Consider the following 21,380-nt stretch of genomic DNA (forward strand, 5'->3'; position numbering starts at 1 on the left):
TTAACATTTGACATTTGTATGCAGGAAAGCATATAAAACAACAATGAGGGAAATCAAGACACAAATAAATGGAAAGATATTCTGTGCCCATATATTGGAAGAACTGATATTAAATTAATATTAAAATGGCCACACTTCCCTAAGCAATGTATAGACTTAGTGGAATCCCTATCAAAATTCAATGGTATTTTTTACCACTTGAACAAATCATTCTAAAATCTGTATGGAATCATAAAAGTTTCTGAATAACCAAAACCAATCTTGAGAAAGAGGAAAAAAGCCAGAAGTATCACACTCCCTGATTTCAAAATATACTACAAGGATGTTATCAAAACTGCCTGGTGTTAGCATAAAAATAGATACACACATAGTTCAATAGAACAGAGTAGAAAGCCCAGAAATAAACCCAGAGTAGAAAGCCCAGAAATAAACCCACACATATATGGCAAATTAATTTATGGTAAGATGGACAAGAATATATAGTGGGGTTAGCACAGTCTCATCAATAAGTGAGATTGGGAAAACTGAACAACTACAATCAAAAGAATGAAACTAGGTAGCTACCTTATGCCATATACAAAAATTAACTCAAAATGGATTAAAGACTTCAATGTAAGACCTGAAACCATAAAACTCATAAAAGAAAACATAGACAAGATGCTTCTTGTCTATGCTGTATATGCTATAATAAGTAGTGTTTTTTTTTTTGACTCTGGCTCCAAAGGCAAGGGAAAGAAAAGTAAAAATAAACAAATGGACAATATCAAACTAAAAAATTTCTGCAGTTAAGGAAACAAGCAACAAAACAGAAAGGCAGCCTATTGAATAGGAGAAGATTGTTGCAAATCAGATATCCGATAAGAGATTAATATTTAAAAAAATAAAAATTTATAACCCAATGACAAAAAACAATCTCATTTAAAAATTGGCAGAGGATCTGATTAGAAGATAACTACAAGCACATGGGAAAATGCTTGATGTCACTGTTCTACAGGGAAAGGTAAATCAAAACCATAGCGAGATACCACCTTAAAGACAAGAAATAACAAATATTCGTGAGGATGTAGATAAAAGGGAATACTTGTGCACTGTCAGTGGGAATGTAAATGGTGCTGGTACTATGGAAAGCAATATACTACCACTATAGAGGAATTCTCAGAATATTAAAACTAAAAATGCTGTGCGGTCCAGCAATTCCACTTCCAGGTGTGTACCCAAGGAAAACACAAACACTAATTTGAAAAGATATATGTACCCTAATTTTATTGCAATATAATTTCTGAAATATTAGTATGGAAACAACCTAAGTATCCATTGATGGATGTGATAGAAGATGTGATACATATATCTATTGTGTGTACAATAGTATACTACTCAGACATAAAAAAAAGTGAAATCTTGCTATTTGATACAATATGGATGGACCTTGAGGATATTCTTTTGCATATAGTAAGTTGGACAGAGAAGGATAAATACCACATAATTTCACTTACATATGGAGTCTAAGAAACAAAACAAAATCCAGACTTGCAGAGAATAGATTGGTGGTTGCCAGAGGAGAGGGAGATTGGGCAAGCCAAGTGGGTTCAGGGGGTCAAGAAGTACAAATTTCCCATTATAAAATCATGGGGATATGATGTACAACATGGAGAAAATAGTAATACTGTGTTAACTTTAGCAAGTGGCAGGTGTTAACTAGACTTATGCTCATCATTTCAGTCTAATCGAATGTTGCATCACTGTTGTATACCTGAAATCAACATAATTTGTGTATTAGTTATATTTCAATAAAACAAGGATTCATAGAATAATTCTCAAATTTCTGAAGAAAGACAATTTGCAACTCAAAATTTGATATCCACTGAAAGTATCAATCAAGTGCAAGAGTAGAATAAAGACATTTTCAGACACACAAAGACTAAATATATTTTCCACAAATATGGCCTTTCTTAAAAACTTACTTGAAGTGCAATTCTAGCAAAGTCTAATTGAGAAAGAAAAAGACATGGCATGATAGTTATAAAGCAGTCCAAGACAGCAAACAGGTTATGTTGTTCCAGTGCTGTGCAGGATTAGTGTAAACATGGAGTGTTTAGGTCAGTGAGTGTCTATCTGACGTAAGCAGACATTATAGAACATTTAATGTTCAAGATGTATTTGAAAAGAAAAAGAAAAGTAGTGTCAGGAGAAAAAGAGGAGAAGCTCCAGGAAAAAAAAGAGAGAAAAGAATCTTCAAGAAAGGAAAGTAATCTAATCATAGAATTTTACTTTACTCTTTTTTTTTAAAGGTTTTATTTATTTATTTGACAGAGAGAGAGATCACAAGTAGGCGGAGAGAGGCAGAGAAAGGAAGGGAAGCAGGCTCCTTGCCTAGCAGAGAGCCTGATGTAGGGCTCGATCCCAGGACCCTGGGATCATGACCTGAGCTGAAGGCAGGGGTTTTAACCCACTGAGCCACCCAGGTGCCCTTACTTTACTATTAAATGAACATAGTTTTAGGGGCACCTGGGTGGCTCAGTTGGTTAGTTGTCTGCTCAGGTCATGGTCTCAGAGTTCTGGGTGGAGCCCTGTGTTGGACTCCGTGCTCAGTGGGGACTCTGCTTCTCCCTCTTCTCTGTTCCTCTTGCCCTGCTCATGCTCTCTCTCTCGCTCTTAAATAAATGAAATCTTTAAAAATAAATGAACATAGTTTTATGTTAATTAAATAAATGGTATTTAGTAATTTTCAATTTTTAGTATCAGTCTTTAGATAAAATGTCAAAGATAATCATAACTATACCATTAAATGCAAACATTATCAGCACTGGTAATGTTACAGTAAACATAAAGATGGTGAGGGCTGGGAGTTTGGTACGAGGTTTGGAGAAGGCAGCAGGGAATGGTAAGGATTGGATGATTAGCACATTACAAAGTGGGGTCAAGAGATAGTGTCTGCGGTTGATGACAAGGAATAACAGTGATGATGTATTCCTTAAAGTTAGAAAGATAACCAAGAAGAGGAATAATGAATATATGAAGAGGAAGAGTACAGAGAAGTGGGGGATGTGGCAAGTGAGGTAATTTAGTTAACGTCTAAAATACTTTGAGTCCATTTGTGTGGTCAAAGTAGGCCTCAATTTGATTTTTTAAAAATGTGCCTCTGCATTGAGGTGGTTATGTACTCTCCAGATTTTTACAAATTCCAGTTACTCTCTGTTAAATCATGCTGGTCTGTGAAGACATTTGAATTTAAGGCTTCTATTGTGGAAGTAATAAACAATTATGATTCCCTCTGAGGAGAGGAACTGGTTGGATTTCGGGATGGGGGTTGCACTATAGAAAGAAATGTAAATACTAACCTCATGCTGGCATAGTAGCTGTCATCCCCAACAGCATTATAAAGATCATGGGGCTAAGAGGAGGAGAACTAGATTCTTGTCCAGAAAAAACCATTCATAACATCTGTGGCATGTCATTTAACTTTTCTGGAACAGCATTTCTCTACCTTTAAAATAAAGCCACTGGTGGATGAGGGGATGCGTTAGATGGGGGATGGGTATTGAGGAGGGCACTTGTGATGAGCACTGGGTATTGTATGTAGTGACGAAATCACAAAATTCTGTTACTAAAATTAATATTATACTATATATTAACTCACTGGAATTTAAATAAAAACTTAAAAAAATATAGCAACTAGTTTGAAAAAAAAATACCGGATATCACTCTATAATCTACTATTTATTTTTACAGAGATAAGCCTCTTATTTTCTTTGAGAATGACTTTTTGTAGGTATGATAGTTGTCAAGACTGACTCAGGCTTCTTACTTGCTCTAGCTGTCTATTAAAGGTATTAATTGTCTTTTTAACAGTGGTCTTCATTCTCTTTAATTTTATTTCTTTACCTTGTGTCTAACTGAATTGACCACCCAAACCAGAATCATGCTTCTTTAGCCTTATTAATCTGTAATAATCACTTCCCAAATAGCTTTGATAGTTTTTTCATTATGCAAGGTTTTCCTTTTAAGTAAAACAATTTAACTTTTTTTTTCTGATGTAAAAATGCAAAGCATTACTAAAAGCTTCTTTAAAAGATCTTATCTCCAGGGGCGCCTGGGTGGCTCAGTGGGTTAAGCTGCTGCCTTCGGCTCAGGTCATGATCTCAGGGTTCTGGGATCAAGTCCCGCATCGGGCTCTCTGCTCAGCAGGGAGCCTGCTTCCCTCTCTCTCTCTCTCTCTCTCTCTCTGCCTGCCTCTCTGTCTACTTGTGATCTCTCTCTGTCAAATAAATAAATAAAATCTTTAAAAAAAAAAAAGATCTTATCTCCATTCCATTTCTGTTTTCCTGAACATTTTCATGGCACTAAGCAATAATTTTAAACAACATTTTGTAATGGTTTCCAGATAGAGATGGTAAACTTTATAGTCCTCTGTGTTATTAAATTATACCAATTACTGTGATTACCTGATGTGCCTGCAGATTCACAGAAGAATTGATAGATGAAGGGTGGGCATTTCACTGTTACACAGATGTGAGGATATTGCTATCTTAGATTATTACTGGCTTGAATTTCTCAGTGCTGCTCATCATTTGGGCTAAAACTTTTTTTTTTAAGATTTTATTTATTTATTTATTTGACAGAGAGAAATCACAAGTAGGCAGAGAGGCAAGCAGAGAGAGAGGAGGAAGCAGGCTCCCCGCCAAGCAGAGAGCCCGATACGGGGCTCGATCCCAGGACCCTGGGATCATGACCCGAGCCGAAGGCAGAGGCTTTAACCTACTGAGCCACCCCGGCGCCCTTGGGCTAAAACTTTTAATTTCATAGCCAATCAGAAATAGTTGCTTTAGAAATGCTAGCTATTCCTAATAAATGTGAGAACACAGATGTGTTTCATGAGAGATTTCTAAGCTACTGACTGTTGGAAGAATTCTGTGTGTGGTACGTGTGTGTATGTGTGTTACGTATCTTTGTGTTCTTTAGCATCTTTTATCTATGAACATCGGTCAGCTCAGTAAACCAGAAGAAAATTTGTGGTAGTTTTAGAGGGAGAGAGAGTGAGAAGGAGGAATGAAATTTCCCAGTTTTCCTTCATAACTTGGGATGTATGTAACACAAAAAGGTATTGTGGAAAATTGCAAAAAAAAGTTACTTTTAATTGATATGTTAAAAAAATATATATATATATATTCTGGAGAGAGAGAATGCACTAGCTGGGGAAGGGGCAGAGGGAAAGGGGGAGAGAGAATCTTAAGCAGGCTCCACACTCAGTGTGGAGCCTGAGGTAGGGCTTGATTTCGGGACCTGAGATCATAACCTGAGCTGAAATCAAGAGTTGGACATTTAACTGATTGAGCCCTGAGGTTGCCTCCCAAATACAGTGCTTTTATGGTATGAAAGGATGGGGGATTCTGAAGTGAGAAAAAGCAAATTACAAGGCATTCTTTAATGCTGTGAATATCTTATTTCTGTTGACAGCTTGTGATTATAATCTCTCTGGATCATCTCCTTTTACCATTTTTTGAGTAATCTGGTTTTTGGACAGTGATTTGGGTGCAGTGAGCTTTGTCCTGCTCTATCACTTAGTTTGTTGAATCAAATGTCCGTTTAATTTCCTTTTAAAGGTGGCATTCTTGGCAGTTAATTAGAACCTTTAAGTATAAGCATAACCCCTTGATTATAAGGTAGAAAAAATGTAGACATTCAAGTTTGGAGGGGGCAGAGAAGCATGGTTGTGTTAAAGATACAAGTTTGACTGTGGGGTTTGCATAAATGCAGTTTAGAAACTATGACTCATCCAATTACTAATAGACTGGAAATGACAGTTACATAGTCTCTGTGGAATTTCGTTACCTGATCTTAAAAATGAGGGTAATAGTAATAATAGCTACCACTAATAAAACCCAGGTCTCTAATGGGCATGAGGTTCCCTTTTAAGTGCTTTTCATAGATTAGCTCATTTTATTCTCACAATAGTAAGAGCTAGATAGTTATTTTCACCCGCCTAATAATTACAAGTATTTTAATAGGTTGTCATGGGGGTTGAGGTGACAATGCAGGTAATGTATCAATTACTGTGCATGGCATTTAGCAAGCGCTCAACAAATGCTAGCTATTACTAATGTACCTCCTCTTCCAGGGTCCTTTGCTGGCATTTAGCATGACAGGTGCCTAGTAAATCTGGCCTGCTTAACTGATTTCTGAAATAAAATGATCAGATCTGGAAGAGTTATTGTAAAGAGTAACTGCAAAATCAGATCCCAGGAGACAATAAATAAATAGAAGTCAAAGATAGGATTGAAGTCAAGCAAAACAGAACCGCAGTTAAACTGTATTAGCAAAGCATTTAGAAATGTTATTTAAGAGAAAAGAGAAGGTAAATGTGTGAAGGCAAAGATACACACTGATGAATATTATAACTTTGTAGAAATTGTACACAATGCTTAACACGGAAATGCCTCTTTGCAGAAAGTGCATCTACCTTGAAAAAGGGTGGTGGTAAGCTTCTATTTGCTTTAAGTTTATTTGGAAGATTCCTGTATCACTGCTAATTTTTGTTAGGTGTTCTTGTTTAAGTTGAACAGTCATCCTCCATTTTCTCTTTGGTTTTTTGATCAGCTTTGACTGGGTTATTTTTTTCTTGAGAATGATCCTAAGAGAACTGGAAAGATAAGAGCTTTTTTTGTGTGTGAGAATATGAAAAATAGTAAAAATTTTAAAACATGTTGCTATCCTAGCCTTAGTCCCTGAATGAAAAAGATGTGACATATTATTAGTTTTTTGTGCTTTAGAGAGAGATTTCATATTCAATATGTGATATCTACTTGTTTTTCTTTCTTTCTTTCTTTTTTAAATAAATGCTTAACTGGAGGTTTTCTATTTTTTATTTAGAAGAACACATAATTTGAAATAACAAATTATAATTGATATCTCATTTAGAAATATTTGAAGTCTGATTCTCTTTTCTTATCATATGAGGAAAATATGGTGTTTTAAATACCAATGGTTTGTAATTTCCTCCACAATAATTTGAACAAATGGTAATTACACATAAATTAATAAACTGTTGGTGGGAATCTAATGATGTGTCATGCTGTTTTTGATTTATTTGTGAATCATTTGCAGACGGTTGAAATGTTCCAGAGCTAATTGTTAAATGTAACCTACAAGTTCCTCAACTCCAAAAACATGTTCAGTAAAATAGAATAGTTACTTTAAAAAAGTGACAAAGGACTAACTTACGTTATGTTTTCTGAGATTTAATCATATAAAAGTGGTTTTATAGGATATTAAATAATGCATGTGTTTTATAAGTTCTTTTCATAGTACAAATAATGAAATTACTAAAATAACTTTTTATTACTTTTTTCTACTGTGACTCAAACAGTTTTCTAGTACTGCCTGGAAATAACGTGAGTCCTCAGCTGGCATTTGCTCAGTATTCCTTTTTCCTCCCATCATGAAGTTTTGTGTGCCACCTGAATAATATTTTAAGAGTTACTAAAAAGAAACCTTTATTATAAGCTTCAACAATCTTGTAAAGAATTTCTGCATAAGAAATACTTAAAATCCAGGGATGACTTCTGTGATGTGTGGGAACCATGCACGAGGTTAACAGTTTTCAATCAAGTTTGCAGTAAGTCACAGACAGATGATTGATTTTCTTATACTGTTACATCTGTTCGCCAAAATATTACACCACCTGTATTTTATAGTGTGAGAGACTACTGATAATTAACCTTGTAAGCTTGCTTTGTGATCAGTTTTCATTTTATTTAAGAAGTGCTTCGGACGTTAGTGACTCACAAAAAATATTCTCCATCATTATTTTTTTTTTTTTTAAACTGGTAGGCTTTAATAAGGAAGTTCCACCCGTTTCCATTTACTTCTTACAGGTTTTTATCTTACCTTCCAAACCAAACCAAGTTCCTGAAAATGTATTTTACTTCTTGGGATGGAAGTTAACCTGTCCTATTTTTCCCTTTCCCATCAGATACAACTCCCTAAGGACACAAAAAATATATATACACATTCAAATACAAAGAAAACATGCATTCAATTGTTTTACATTTTCATAGCATTTTAACATTTAATAGAAACTATATACAATAATTTTTATTATATTTTACATAAGATAGCCACTACAGAAATTTACATAGGTTAGAAGCAAGATGGATGATTAGCAAGATGGATGATGGAAGTTTAGCAAAGACTGATTTTGTAGTGTGGTTTTAACTAACTCTAAATCAAAGATACATACTGTTTCCTCTCATAGGACCAGACTAATGCCCACCAGCTGTGTGCGTGCATGTGTGTGTGTGTGTGTGTGTGTGTGTGTGTGTGTGTGTGTCTATGTTTTTCCCCAAGGGCTTCTACTGAAAGCTGAGTTTTTGTTTTTATGGGTTCCCTGGAGTTTTTAAGAGTGGCCTTCATCATTTTGTGTTTGGGCACCACTCAAGCTAGAAGAAAAGTTACTGATCTTATTTTTTGATAATTCAAATTTATTCTTGACTTTTAGTTGCTTTTTATTTTTTTATTTTTTATTATTTTTTAAAAATATATTTTTAATTTATTTGACAGAGATCACAAGTAGGTAGAGAGGCAGGCAGAGATAGAGAGGAGGAAGCAGGCTCCGTGCTGAGCAGAGAACCCTATGCGATGCGGGGCTCAATCCCAGGACCCTAGGATCATGACCTGAGCTGAAGGCAGAGGCTTTAACCCACTGAGCCACCCACGCTCCCCTTTTTGTTGCTTTTTAACTATAGAGTTTATTTTGACCTTTATTGGACCAATTTAAATTCTTGTCCAACTCCTTTAAACTTAATTACCTCAAACCTTATTTTCAGTATAACTATCTTAATCAGGTTTAACTCAGTAGTTTTAGTTTTTCACTAGCCTTAAAAATTTTCATGTACCCTAGCACCTTGTCACTTTTCTCTATAATAGCACACCTAAAACTCACACATTTAGTCACTTTTAACTGATGTTATTTTCTGTCCATCTTTTTATTCATATACATATTTATTGTATGTACATATTATATATGTACTTACTTGCCATGAAAAAATTATGTGATTTTAATCAAAATGTATTATATGCTTCTGTATTTCATTGTAATTCCCTAAATCTTATACACTTTTAATTAGCCAAAAGGCTGTATCTCACAGTATGTTGGTATAGACAATTGTGGGCCAATAAATTATCACATTTTAATACAGAAGTACCCTTGATTGGTGCACGAAATGATTCCTTCTTAAGCAGTCAGTGTACATAATCAATTAATAAATCTGGCCAGTGGTTTTTGGATCCATTTATTTTAAGACAACCTGTAAATGCAAGATCGGGTGCTTCCAAAATTTCATTAAAGGGCACATACTTACACATGACTTTTCAGCAATGGGCTCATGTTCACTGCATGCAATTACTGAGTGCTTTTGCAGTTCTAAAACCCTGGGAATCCCGTAGGCAAAATCTCTTTTTCTGTGCATCTGCTCTTCTTGCTTCCTGTCAAGTTTCTGTCTTACTGAAGTCTCATACTATTAAAAAGATGGTTTTCTCTTTCCTGCTTCTGAGGATTATTTTCTTATTCAGAGTTAAATAATATCTGCAAAATAGAGCTAAATATTTTCATAAGGCCATGTGTTCCCACAAGAGAAGGGCTTCATACCATAAACAAATATAATTATCATCTTTCTGTATTAACATTATTAACTTACCATTTGAGTACGTTACTACATATTGGTATTTTGTAGAAATTTTACTTTTTCTTCTCTGTTTTTCAGCAATTGTGTTCATAGCATGTTATTCATGGCTGTATTTTCTAGGAAATCATGCACCTCATTTGTTCATTGTGCAGGGGCTTGAAGGACAGTGAGTTTCTTTATTTCTAGAACTGCGATCTGATGCTATGCTTGGCTGATTGCCATCAAGCAAGTCATCCAGAGGACTTAAGAATTCTGATGTCACACACCATATATTTTATTTTTCAGGGGAAAAAATTCACATTGCCCTCCAATTTCTAACTTTCTCACATGTTACTTTCTCAATCCAGTTTCACGCTTTCTATTTATTAGGTATTTTATGAATTCTTACTGTTTTTTCTTATGTATCTATAGCTCTCCCTCTTTAAGGCCACATGAGCTTGTTGGAATGGCCCAATGCCAACACCAGTGAGAAGGAAGCAAGGATAGAAAAGGAAAGGAGCTAGTACCCCAGAACTGATGCTGTGTCGTGGTTGGCCTGTTTCTCCTGCTTCACTGACCTTGGCTATTAGTGCTGTTAAAGCTGAGTAGGAGCGAGCTTTCCTTTTTTCTTACAGCAAGTCTCAAGAGTGAGATCTGGTCCCTGGTATTTATTCTCTGACCCTTAGCTCTGCTTTCCTTTGAAATGGAACTAGTCAAGGAGTTGTCCTGCATATGGATGCTTATGAAGCATTCAGTGGAAGTACATGTATTTCTGCCTATTCCTATAGGTTAGTGAAACTTTTCTTCTATCTTCCTAAGTTGTAGACTTACATCTACATCTGTCAGTCTTTTGTAGATTATGAAATCCAAAAAGGCAGTCCAACACAGTTCTTTTTGTGCTGTACTTAGCAAAATGTCCTCCACAATTAAGTCCTTACTACATGCATTTAATTAGACTGCACATGTACAGATAGGTCCCTTGAGCCTTCCAAAGTAGTAGATGCTACTTTGGAAAATGATGCAGGCTGAAAAGGATTTAGGTCACTCCAATTTTTATCTGGCTTTCCCAGTAGGATAGTTGAAAATGCCTTTCTACTCTGCTATGTTAATGTCTTCCTTGTGATTTTTTTCCTTTTCCAATTCCGTGGTCAGCAAGTCAAAGATTGTAGGACTTCTTGTCAAACACAATGGGTGTTTGAAATGGTGGTGTCTTTTCGATTTTCACTACAGTGGCCTGAGAGTTCAAAGAGTTTAAAGATTTTATTTATTTATTTGACAGACAGAGATCGAAAGTAGGCAGAGAGGCAGGCAGAGAGAGAGAGAGAGAGAGGGAAGCAGGCTCTCCTCTGAGCAGGGAGCCCGATTCGGGGCTCGATCCCAGGACCCTGAGATCATGACCTGAGCCGAAGGCAGAGGCTTTAACCCACTGAGCCACCCAGGCGCCCCTTCCCAAGTCTTTAAGCCAGAATCATTGTATTCTTTTTTTCTGTTGCCACAGCACTTTGTTCCTATTGCTGTTGCTAACTTACACCATGTAATTGTACTTAATTGTGTCCCCATCTGTCTCCCGTTTTAAATTATATGCTTTCTCACATTGGAGGTATCATAGTTCTCATTGTTCCCCTGAGGCCCACCAAAGTCCATAACATTGCTAGTCATTCAATAAATGTCTTGAAAAATTGTTAAATATTGATTCAGTGGAGAAAGGGTTATAATTTAACGATGCTTTATTGAATGAGTCTTTGTGACATTCCTGGTATCTTTTTCTGGAATATGATGGGGATATAAAAATATTAGTGTAATGTATTCCAAAGTAATCATCACAAATTTATCAAAATCATGGATTCAAGGGGCTGTTCAAAAGCCTTAATTTCAGCAACTAGCCAGTGCTTGAATCTGGAGTATGACATTTAACTTTTACTTGAACTCTTAGGCCCTTTCTTTGGGCAGCCCATTCTGTTTTGGCATTCCTCAAAGTAAGAGAGCTTTTCCTTGGCAAAGCTCAAACGTGATTCCTTATAACTTTTCCCATTGGTCTCACTGGTCTTGCTTTGTTCTCACTTGGTTCTGCTTTTGGGAAGAACTGAAAACAAATTTACACCGCTTACCACATTGTCAGTTCTTTATATAGGAACAGCACTCAGGGTTCTGCTATATAGTCTATTTTATAAGCTGAAGGGCCCCCCCCCCATACATTATACACTGTGTGTGTGTGTGTGTGTGTGTGTGGCCAGAAAAACCATTGGAAATAATTTTAATTGGAAATAAGATAAGTTGCATAGGTAGAGGTAGAGACAGAGACCGAAAAATAGATTACCATACAAACAATTCACATTCTGGTCAGTATATGTTTATATATATAATTTCAGATAAATAAAGGACATTAGATTAATTCATTATACTTCCAGATTTTAGATTCTAGGATGATCGCATTTTTTTCTGGTTATCTTACTGCTATGCAAGAAATTATCTCAAAAGTTACTGGCTTCAAATAGCAATTTATTTATAATCTCTCATAGTTGTTTGGGTTGACTGGGCTCAGCTGGGAGATCCCCACTTAGGGTCTCTCATGTAGTTGCCACCAGGGAGCCTGCTTCCTCTTCTCTCTCTGCCTACCTTTCTGCCTACTTTTGATCTCTCTCTGTCAAATAAATAAATAAAATCTTTAAAAAAAATTAGTATCTAAGTAATTTTTAGTTTCTGGAAATTCATTTTAATACGTAATATAATCCCTTCTACTTTTATAGATTTTTTAAAAAAATTTATTTGAGAGAGAGAGAGAGAGAGAGCATGAGTGGGGCTGGGAGGGGCAGAAAGAGCCGGAGAAGCAGGCTCCCCACTGAGCAGGGAGCACGTCTCAGGGCTTGATCCCAGAACCCTGGGATGGTGAAATCTCATTAAGCAGATGCTTAACTGACTGAGCCACCTAAGCTCCTCTCTTCTGCTACTTTTAGTGCTATTTCATTATTTGGATTTTAATTGTAAAAGCCTTCATACAATTCAAGATAAAATACTAAATATTTCCTTTTATGAAATATAAATTTCTCTATTTGAGTCATCTTAATGTATCCTAATTTCCTAAATGTTAACTCTTTCCATTTTTCTTTTCTGAACTCCTTTAAATTTTTCTTCATTTTAAGTATGATTTGGCATATGAACCCTAAAATTTGATAATATATATGCTGATTAAATAATCATTAAATCCATCACAGAGAAACATTTTCTTTATTCTTACCTGCAAATTTTATTTTAAAGATTTTATTTATTTATTTGACAGAGAGAGAGAGAGATCACCAGGAGGCAGACAGTCAGGCAGAGAGAGAGGGGGAAGCAGGCTCCCTGCTAAACAGAGAGCCCGATGCAGGGCTCAATTCTAGGACCCCGGGATCATGACCCGAGCCAAAGGCAGAGGCTTAACCCACTGAACCACCCAGGTGTCCCTCTTACCTGCAAATTCTTAAATAACATGTATCACTTAGAAATTGTGTTCAGTGTATACCCAGAGTAGCATAAAGAAATAAGTGATTTATTTTTCTCACAGAATATGAAGTCTTGATATTGGTAGCCCAAGTGTGACACGAGGGTTCTATCATGTCACCAAAGGGCTTGGATCCTTGTAGCCATCTTAAGATTCATATACTCAAAACAGGTGCCAGAATTCTAAGTATTATATCTACATTTCAGATAGGCAAAGGCCAAAGAGTGTAAAAGTGCACATAGCTGGGGAGCCTGGGTGGCTCAGTCAGTTAAATGTCCAGCTCTTGATTTTGTCTCAGGTCATCAAATTCCCCCTCAGGCTCTGTGCTCAGCAGGAGTCTGCTTAAGATCTCTCTCTCCCTCTGCCCCCCCTCCCACCCCCAGTCTCTCTCTAAATAAATCTTGGGAAAAAAAAAAGTGCACATAGCAACGGAGGAAGGAGAGCATAGATATTGGGAAGGAAACTGTCAGGTCTAGCCATATCACATTAAAAAAAAATCACATTTTGTTAGTTTTTTTTTGACAGTTTCATCTTACAATGCCCCAATTTTGTCTGTGCTAGTCTCCACTCTTTTAATGCTAGTTTTGTCTGATTTATAGCTGTGCATTTGGTTCTTACATATGTACTTTGTTGCTTTTCTTTCCACTGAGCTTTTATAAACTAGTATTCTTCTTTCTTTTTGGATTATAACATGATACATATTTTTGCAGAAGATTTGTAAAATTAAGAAAAGAATAAAAAAGAATGAATACTTCTTACATTTTTATATCATTCACAGAAAAGTGTTAACATTTTTCTGTATAGCCCTTCAATCTTTCTGAATTTTATATACATATATGTAAATATAAATATATATTTGTGATACAATTGCTCCCTTATCCATATTACTTTAGAAAAGTACATTGTTTTACATATATTTAAGATTTCTGTATATAAATAAGTACTATTTGAGACATGAGTTTTGTGACTGCATAGAATTCTATTAGCTGCACAAATCACAACTTACGTATTTGATCTCTAATTGTTAGACATTCCAGGTTCTTTTAACAATTTACGTAATGAAATTCTCTTAACATCCGTCTTTGCCTGTATCTTTAATTAGTTTAGAATAACTTTATGCAGGTGAAATGGGTCAAAAGAGGAATATTTAAAGGAAAAGGTAAAATTTCTGCAGACTAGAAAATAATGAAGTGAAGGTCTAAAATATGGCATGCTTGGGGCGCCTGGGTGGCTCAGTGGGTTAAGCCGCTGCCTTCAGCTCAGGTCATGATCTCAGGGTCCTGGGATCGAGCCCCGCATCGGGCTCTCTGCTCAGCGGGGAGCCTGCTTCCTCCTCTCTCTCTGACTGCCTCTCTGCCTGCTTGTGATCTCTCTCTATCAAATAAATAAATAAATAATCTTTAAAAATAAAATAAAATAAAATAAAATAAAATAAAATATGGCATGCTTTAGTGCATGTTTGTGGAGTGGGGTGGAGTGAGCTAAGCAAACCTGTTATAGCTTTCATCTCGGGATAAAGGAGCCAACATTTTCTCATCTCCAGGTAGACAGAAGCAGTTGAGGAAGGGGAAGGTATTTAAAGCTCTTCGCATGGAGAGGCTGGTAAATATTTGGAAAAGGCACTTTCCCAGTTCCTTCAATATTCAACAACAACGATAACAACAACAACAACAACAACAACAAAATGAAAAAAAAAAAAAGAAAAAGAAAAAGAAGGGAACAAAAGAATTGACTGAGAGCTTACTTGCCTTGCCTTGGGAAATGGATCTTGACTTTTCCGAAGCTGAGGAAGTAAAGAAGAGGGATACATAAACAGTTTTCAGTTAGAGAATGCCACAGTGTAAACGCTATCTATAATGTAGAACACACTGTCGAAAATCAAAGGTCAGAGGTGTCCAGGAGCTTGGTCAAAGCAGTACCTATGCATTTAGCCATAGAGTACAGACTGGACATGCAATTACGCACTCATATAAGTTGTCCAATGGTCTTCAGAAGAATTACGTTTAAGTAATGTACAGTATCCAGAAGTTTCTGATTTGTCATGCTTTTCATGATTGAAATTATCATAGGATTTTTATCAAGTCATATTTACAATAGAAATGTTGCAAGGGGGTTAGTTTAGGGTTCTTGAAGGCCACATGAAAATATTAGGAGCAGGGAATGAGCAAGAGAGGGAGAGGGAGAAAGAGATGGGGAGCGAGGGAGAGGGAGAGGACCAGAACATACTAGTGATGACTTTAGAAGTTATAGATTAATCAGCTTGCTTTGGTATCTAGGAAAATAGAGGAATCAATAAAAAGATAGTTGATACACCTCAGAAGAACAAAACAAATGGGAGTAAAAACAACATGATTTTGAGAGAAGTAAGTCATTTCGACTTAATCTAATTTTATTCACTGACACAGTGACAAGATTTAAATAGGAATGGAAATAAGAGTTTGTATATCTTCACGTTAGAGAAGTTTTGTTTTTGTCTTACATGATGTGTGAAGGGAGTTACAACTTGTGATTATCCCTGGTTCAGTGCCTTGTCAGGGCAGACCAGCGAAGACTTCAGAGGGTTGAGTGGGTGCTTATAGTGAATGAAATTTGTATTAATCTCCAGAATTAAAGAATACAAAATACGGAATCTCCAGACTAGAAAGTTGCTAAATCTATAGGGGCTCTGCAGGAATTCAGAGTGAATATAGGAAGAAAGGTGGCTGAAGGAGTTAGAAAGTCATTGAGAACCATCAATTGGAATGACATTTAAGGGCACCAGGGTGGCTCAGTCCTTAAGCTTCTGCCTTCAGCTCAGCTCATGATGCTAGGGTCCTGGGATTGAGTTCCACATCAGGCTCCCTGCTTGACGGGAAGCATGCTTCTCCCTCTCCCATTCTCGTTCCCTCTCTCACTGTCTCTGTGTCAAATCAATGAATAAAATCTTAAAAAAAAAATGAAAGAAAATGACACTTAAAAAAAGGGTAATATCTGTGTAATAAGATGTAAATGGTAATGGCTAGTGTAAATAAAATGGTAACATGCAGGCATTGGAACACATTGTTGCCATAATTAGAAATGAGACCTGGGATCACTGCCTGGATTATTCAGAAGAATCTGTAGTGTTTCCTGCCTTCCCCTGCACCACTAGTCATGTAACAATCCTGTTGCATGTCCCAGTTACAGGACAGTAACGCATGTTCATCTAGTTATTTTCCTTCCTTAGGTTCTATAAAGTACTTGACTGTTGCTTTGTAAGAGAATAAGGAATTGTGTTAATTCCTCCAAAAATAAATAATTATTTTACTAAAATTGCTCTGTTTCCATTCTTTTCCATAGAGATAGTTTTTTATTTCAAATCAGATATTTGGGTAACTTCTTTTGAAAACATCTTAAAAGGTAGTTCAACTCAACATATGTAATACCCAGAATGCATAGAAATCAAGTCAAGACATGACAAATATGAAGAACTAGGGCCAAATCAAATTTCAAATAGGCAACAAATATTATGTCATGACCCCCACTGGCTGCGATGATTATAAAGTACAACCTGATTGTGGGGTTCAGATATGAAAATTGTGCATATCAGTATTAATAAAATATGCCAAATACTATTAATATAATTAAAATTACTATATTAATGGATATCCTATGATCTGACTTACTATCTAACATATTAATATAGTAAAACATCAAGTCTTAAAAGCGACATGCTCTTTGATTTTACAATCCCCCTTCTGGGTATTTTATCCTAAGGAAACATGCTGTAGCAGAAAATATATACAAAAGGATACCACAGTGTTTTTGTTCTTTATTTTTTTTTTTTGGTAACAGATACTTGATAACTTATGTATTAAAAAATACAAAATAAGTAATGGCATGTATGGGGTATCAGTGAGTAAAATTGTTTCGTATCATATGATAAAAAATGGTATTGCTACAGAAAGAAATTCACAAATAAAAAGATATTAATTATAAAATAGTTTATATGGTATAATTCTTTAAAGAATAGTCTGGAAATAAAGACAGAAAAGTTATACATGAAATATATTACTTTAGGAATTAAGGATGATCTTATTTTTGAATTCTTTCTAAATTCATAAAAAAGAACTTGATAAATTTTTATTTAGCAAAACAGTTCTATAAGGGGAAAAAACTACTTATACTGATAACCTTTAAGACTATTTGATAATCTTCTTTTTATTTTTTTCCCTTTAACTGCTGATTCCTTTTTTTATGAATAAAATATCATTATTTAATTTTACATTTACTTTATATAATATTGTCTGTACTCTTTATTTAAAAATCCAAAACTCAGGGCGCCTGGGTGGCTCAGTGGGTTAAAGCCTCTGTCTTTGTCTCAGGTCGTGGTCTCAGGGTCCTGGGATGGAGCCCCGCATTGGATTCTCTGCTCAGCTGGGAGCATGCTTCCTCCTCTCTCCCTGCCTGCCTCTCTGAATACTTGTGATCTCTGTCTATCAAATAAATAAAAATATAAAAAATTGAGAAATTATTATCAACAAAGTACTGTTATGTGACAGTGCATCTAGGATCACATGTGCCTTTGGTTGTCATGCCTTTTAAACTTTCTTTAATCTGGAACATTTTCTCAGTCCTTCAAGACTGAATTTGAAGATATTTTTACTTTCCTCAGTTTGGGTTTGTCTGATATTTCCAAATGATTGATTCAGGTTATGCCTTTGGGCAGACGTGTGTACCGCGGGAGTGATGGGTCCTTCTCAAGTGCACATGAGGCCCTTCATGGAGTGGAGGCAGGTGTTGTGTATTTGCTCCGTTATTGATGACGTTGTCTTTGATCATTTAGATAAGGTGGTCTCCGCCAAGTGTCGCCCTTGAAAGTTTGTATTTCCCCTACTGTAATTAATAACTGATTTGAGAGAGGATGCCTTAAGACTATGGAAATATCTTGCTCTTCATCCCACTCCCACCCATGAGTAAGTGTGGATCGACAGTGTTTTGTTGAGTGAATCGGTTAACTATAATGTTGCTTACTGGTGATTTCCTAACTTCCTCAACATGCCTACATTTTTTGGTGGCATTCCAAGCAGAGAAGAGGTTGTCCTTCTTTCTTATATACTTCATTCATTTCTTTATTTATATTTACTGTGATGAATCTTAATTCTTTATGATAATTATTTTGATTTTCCAGTTGTCTTAGATAGGACTGGTAAGAACTTCTTGAGGCTGAGGCCTGTGTCCTTTTGACATATCCCATCATTTTTAAATGCCTTTCTTGCCCCCAACCCAAAATATCATCACCTTGAATTTTATATACTCTCGTGGATTCCCTGTGTGCATGTTTTAAAATGTCTGGATAGTTTTTTCACATTTTCATTGTTTCAGTAACTTTGTAAAATTGCCTGGGTAGTTTTTTCATTTTTTGAAAGTATTGTCTTACTTTTAGACCTTTGCTTTCTGCTTTTCCTCACAGTTTTTCTGTACTCCTTAGATCTCTGTAATACATATGGTGGGATCATGTAAGGTAGCTCAGTTAGAAGTCAGTGTTTAATTTTCTGTTCACAGATAATTTGACATTTTTATTATCCTCCAACTTCCAGTTATACTGAAGACCTAGGATTTGTATGTTTGTTTATGTTTTTGTTGGCTGTATATTTTTTGCAGTATGTGGGAAGAATTTCAGTTTAGGGTGGCTGGTTTTACCACAACTACCCAGAATTCCAGGTCTATGTATTTTTTTTTTTTTTAAAGATTTTCTTTATTTATTTGACAGACTGCGAGAAAGGGAACACAAACAAGGGGAGTGGGAGAGGGAGAAGCAGGCTCCCTGCTGAGCAGGGAACTCAATGAGGGGCTGGATCCCAGGACCCTGGGATCATGACCTGAGCTGAAGGCAGATGCTTGACGACTGAACCACCCAGGTGCCCCCAGTTCTATGTATTTTAAGCGTTATACAAAACATTTCAACATTTCAAGTTATTTGCAATATGCCATGATGCAACCAGAATTTATGGATTGCTGATCTTTACCTTCAGTGGTCTATGTTCTCTTAATCTGGTTTAATTTAGTAAAATTGAAAGTTTCTTTATTTTTACAATTATCTTACCAAGTAGTATACCTGTTAGTCTAGAAATTATGTGTTCATGGTAAATGTAAAATCATTATTCTAGATCATTAAGTACCTTGATTTGTACTAATCATTTGGGCTTATAAATTTCTCTCTTAGCTTTAAAAATATCAAATATGGGGGCAATTGGGTGGCTCAGTTAATTGTCTGTTTTTAGTTCAGATCATGATCCCAGGGTCCTGGAATCAAGCCCCGCATTGGGCTTGAGTCTGCTTCTCCCTTTCTGTCTGCCCCTCTCCTGGGTCATTGCTCTCTCTCTCAGGGAAACAAAACCTTTAAAAAAATAAAAATTATCAAATATGTATTTAAAAAATGGAAGTTCAAACCTGTGGAATTTTAAAACATATATACATTAAAACAAGATAATAATATCTGATTATAAGAATCCAGTGAAATGTGGTTATAAACAATGGCTTTATCAAATGAAGTAAGCTTTTTTCCCATAACTAAGGAAAGTTCCTCCTCTCCAGTTTCACAGCAAAGAGATCTGATTGTAGTTAGCACGTAGGGATCAGGAACAAAACACTCAGGGCTTGCAAATATCGGAGTAGAAGGCAGCTTGCAAAAGTAGGCAATAGGTTAAGTGTCCAAAGCGTGCCACATCCAGGAAGGGCAAGCGTTTCTCTGTTCTCTGGAGGCTGTGAGCCCAGACTTACAAAATCTTTGCTCTTTCAAAGAAGGTAAAAATGAGAATTCTTATGGGAAATCTCCTGCTTAAAAAAAATTCTTAAATGGTTTTAAAACCATGGTGTGGGATAAACAAAAATATGTCAGTAAACCAGATTTGGTTATTATATCCCAGTTTGTACCCTTTACTGGGGATGCATTGTAGGGATTAGCAGGTGCTGTCATGAAGAGAATCTGTGTCAGGAAAAGCTCATACGAAGCCTGGGATCACCTCTTATTAGCTGTGTCAAATTGGGCAAATCATGTGATTAGTATTAAGTTCTCTTGCCTATGAGGGTGACTATGCTAAGATCTGAAGAAAATACAGGATCGCTAATTGTTATAACTTTATAATTCTTCTGAAGTTCTAGGTAGACATGAGTTGGAATCCTTTTTTAAGCTCTAGGTATTCAACTTAGAACAATGAAATTTATAAAAATATGCAGTTCCTTAAAAATTTCTTAATTCACTTTCGATGTGTGATTATAAATTGCTAACCCTGTCTGGTTTCCTCTTCTGTGAGAGGCTCTGTGTTGGGGATTAGTAAAGTCACTCATTCTTGTGCAAGGTAGGGGCTGGTGTCATCTTGTTGTCTCTCATATGCTAGAGGAAGATAAATGAGACTTTCAACTCAGAAGACCTGTTCTGCTTGTTGAACTTCTGATTTGATTACATTTGTTTTTGGTGAACACAAAAGTATGCCTCCTGCATCAGTAAGGTGATAGTTCTATTTAGCACTTGAAACACAATCTTTCTGGGCAGAGATTCTGCTTCTCCCTGAGAATGCATGTTCCACTAAAGATGCTGGCTACTTAAGAGGATTTTTATTCGTACTGTCCATAGTGTGTTCGATCTATCTGAAATAACACATTGTACTGTAAAAGGTTATTTTGGTTCTCGTTAGGTGTGTTTTGTTTTGAGCAGCTCTTTTATGGCACCCTATACCCAATAGAACAAAATCCATTTAAGTTGAAATATTTTGAGCTTTGAAATTAATGTGCTCTTCCCAACACCTGTCCTCTAAAACAAATTAATTAATAAAATCTGATTAACTTTCTCCTTATAAGTGACTTTCTGACAAAAAAGAAATGGAAGTTTGTGTATTTTTATAAGGTGTGCAAGTGGCATGCCTGCATTTTTCTCAGTGCATGGTTTTCAATTAGAATTGAAATGTAATTACAAAGTGAATTGGTACAATTCTCTGGATAAATCAAGCAAGATTCTATTCTAACTCAGTGATCTTCATATATCAGACAAAAGTACATTTTAAAGCTTGAAATATTTTAATAGCCACCTCAAATCTCCAGCCTAAATTTACTTATAAATATATCATATTTTTGAATTGCTTTTATGTTGTTCTGCCATGTTCTGGGTAAATTGTTTCTTGCATATATTTCTGAAGCCAGTGTGTAGACTTCTTACCTCATAAGAGTATCCTCCTTGATTAATGTATAGAATATTTGCATGTAGTTGGGAATATTTCTGTTCACCA

At 35.9% G+C, this 21,380-nt stretch overlaps 1 protein-coding gene across 8 annotated transcripts in view; it reads left to right on the plus strand.

Annotated features, from left to right (window-relative positions):
* Positions 1-21,380, plus strand: part of GALNT13 (polypeptide N-acetylgalactosaminyltransferase 13) — a 549,504-nt gene that overhangs the window by 22,134 nt on the left and 505,990 nt on the right. The window contains exon 1 of one of the 8 annotated variants that reach the window (XM_047721771.1): positions 18,031-18,071. The exons of 6 other annotated variants lie outside the window; for them this stretch is intronic. The gene's annotated coding sequence lies outside the window, so the exon portion shown is untranslated. Of the gene's footprint in view, positions 1-18,030; positions 18,072-21,380 lie in introns of those variants that run through there. One more of the 8 variants, XM_047721769.1, reaches the window with a different exon arrangement.

Source organism: Lutra lutra, chromosome 3, assembly GCF_902655055.1.
Source record: "Lutra lutra chromosome 3, mLutLut1.2, whole genome shotgun sequence".
NCBI lineage: Eukaryota > Metazoa > Chordata > Mammalia > Carnivora > Mustelidae > Lutra > Lutra lutra.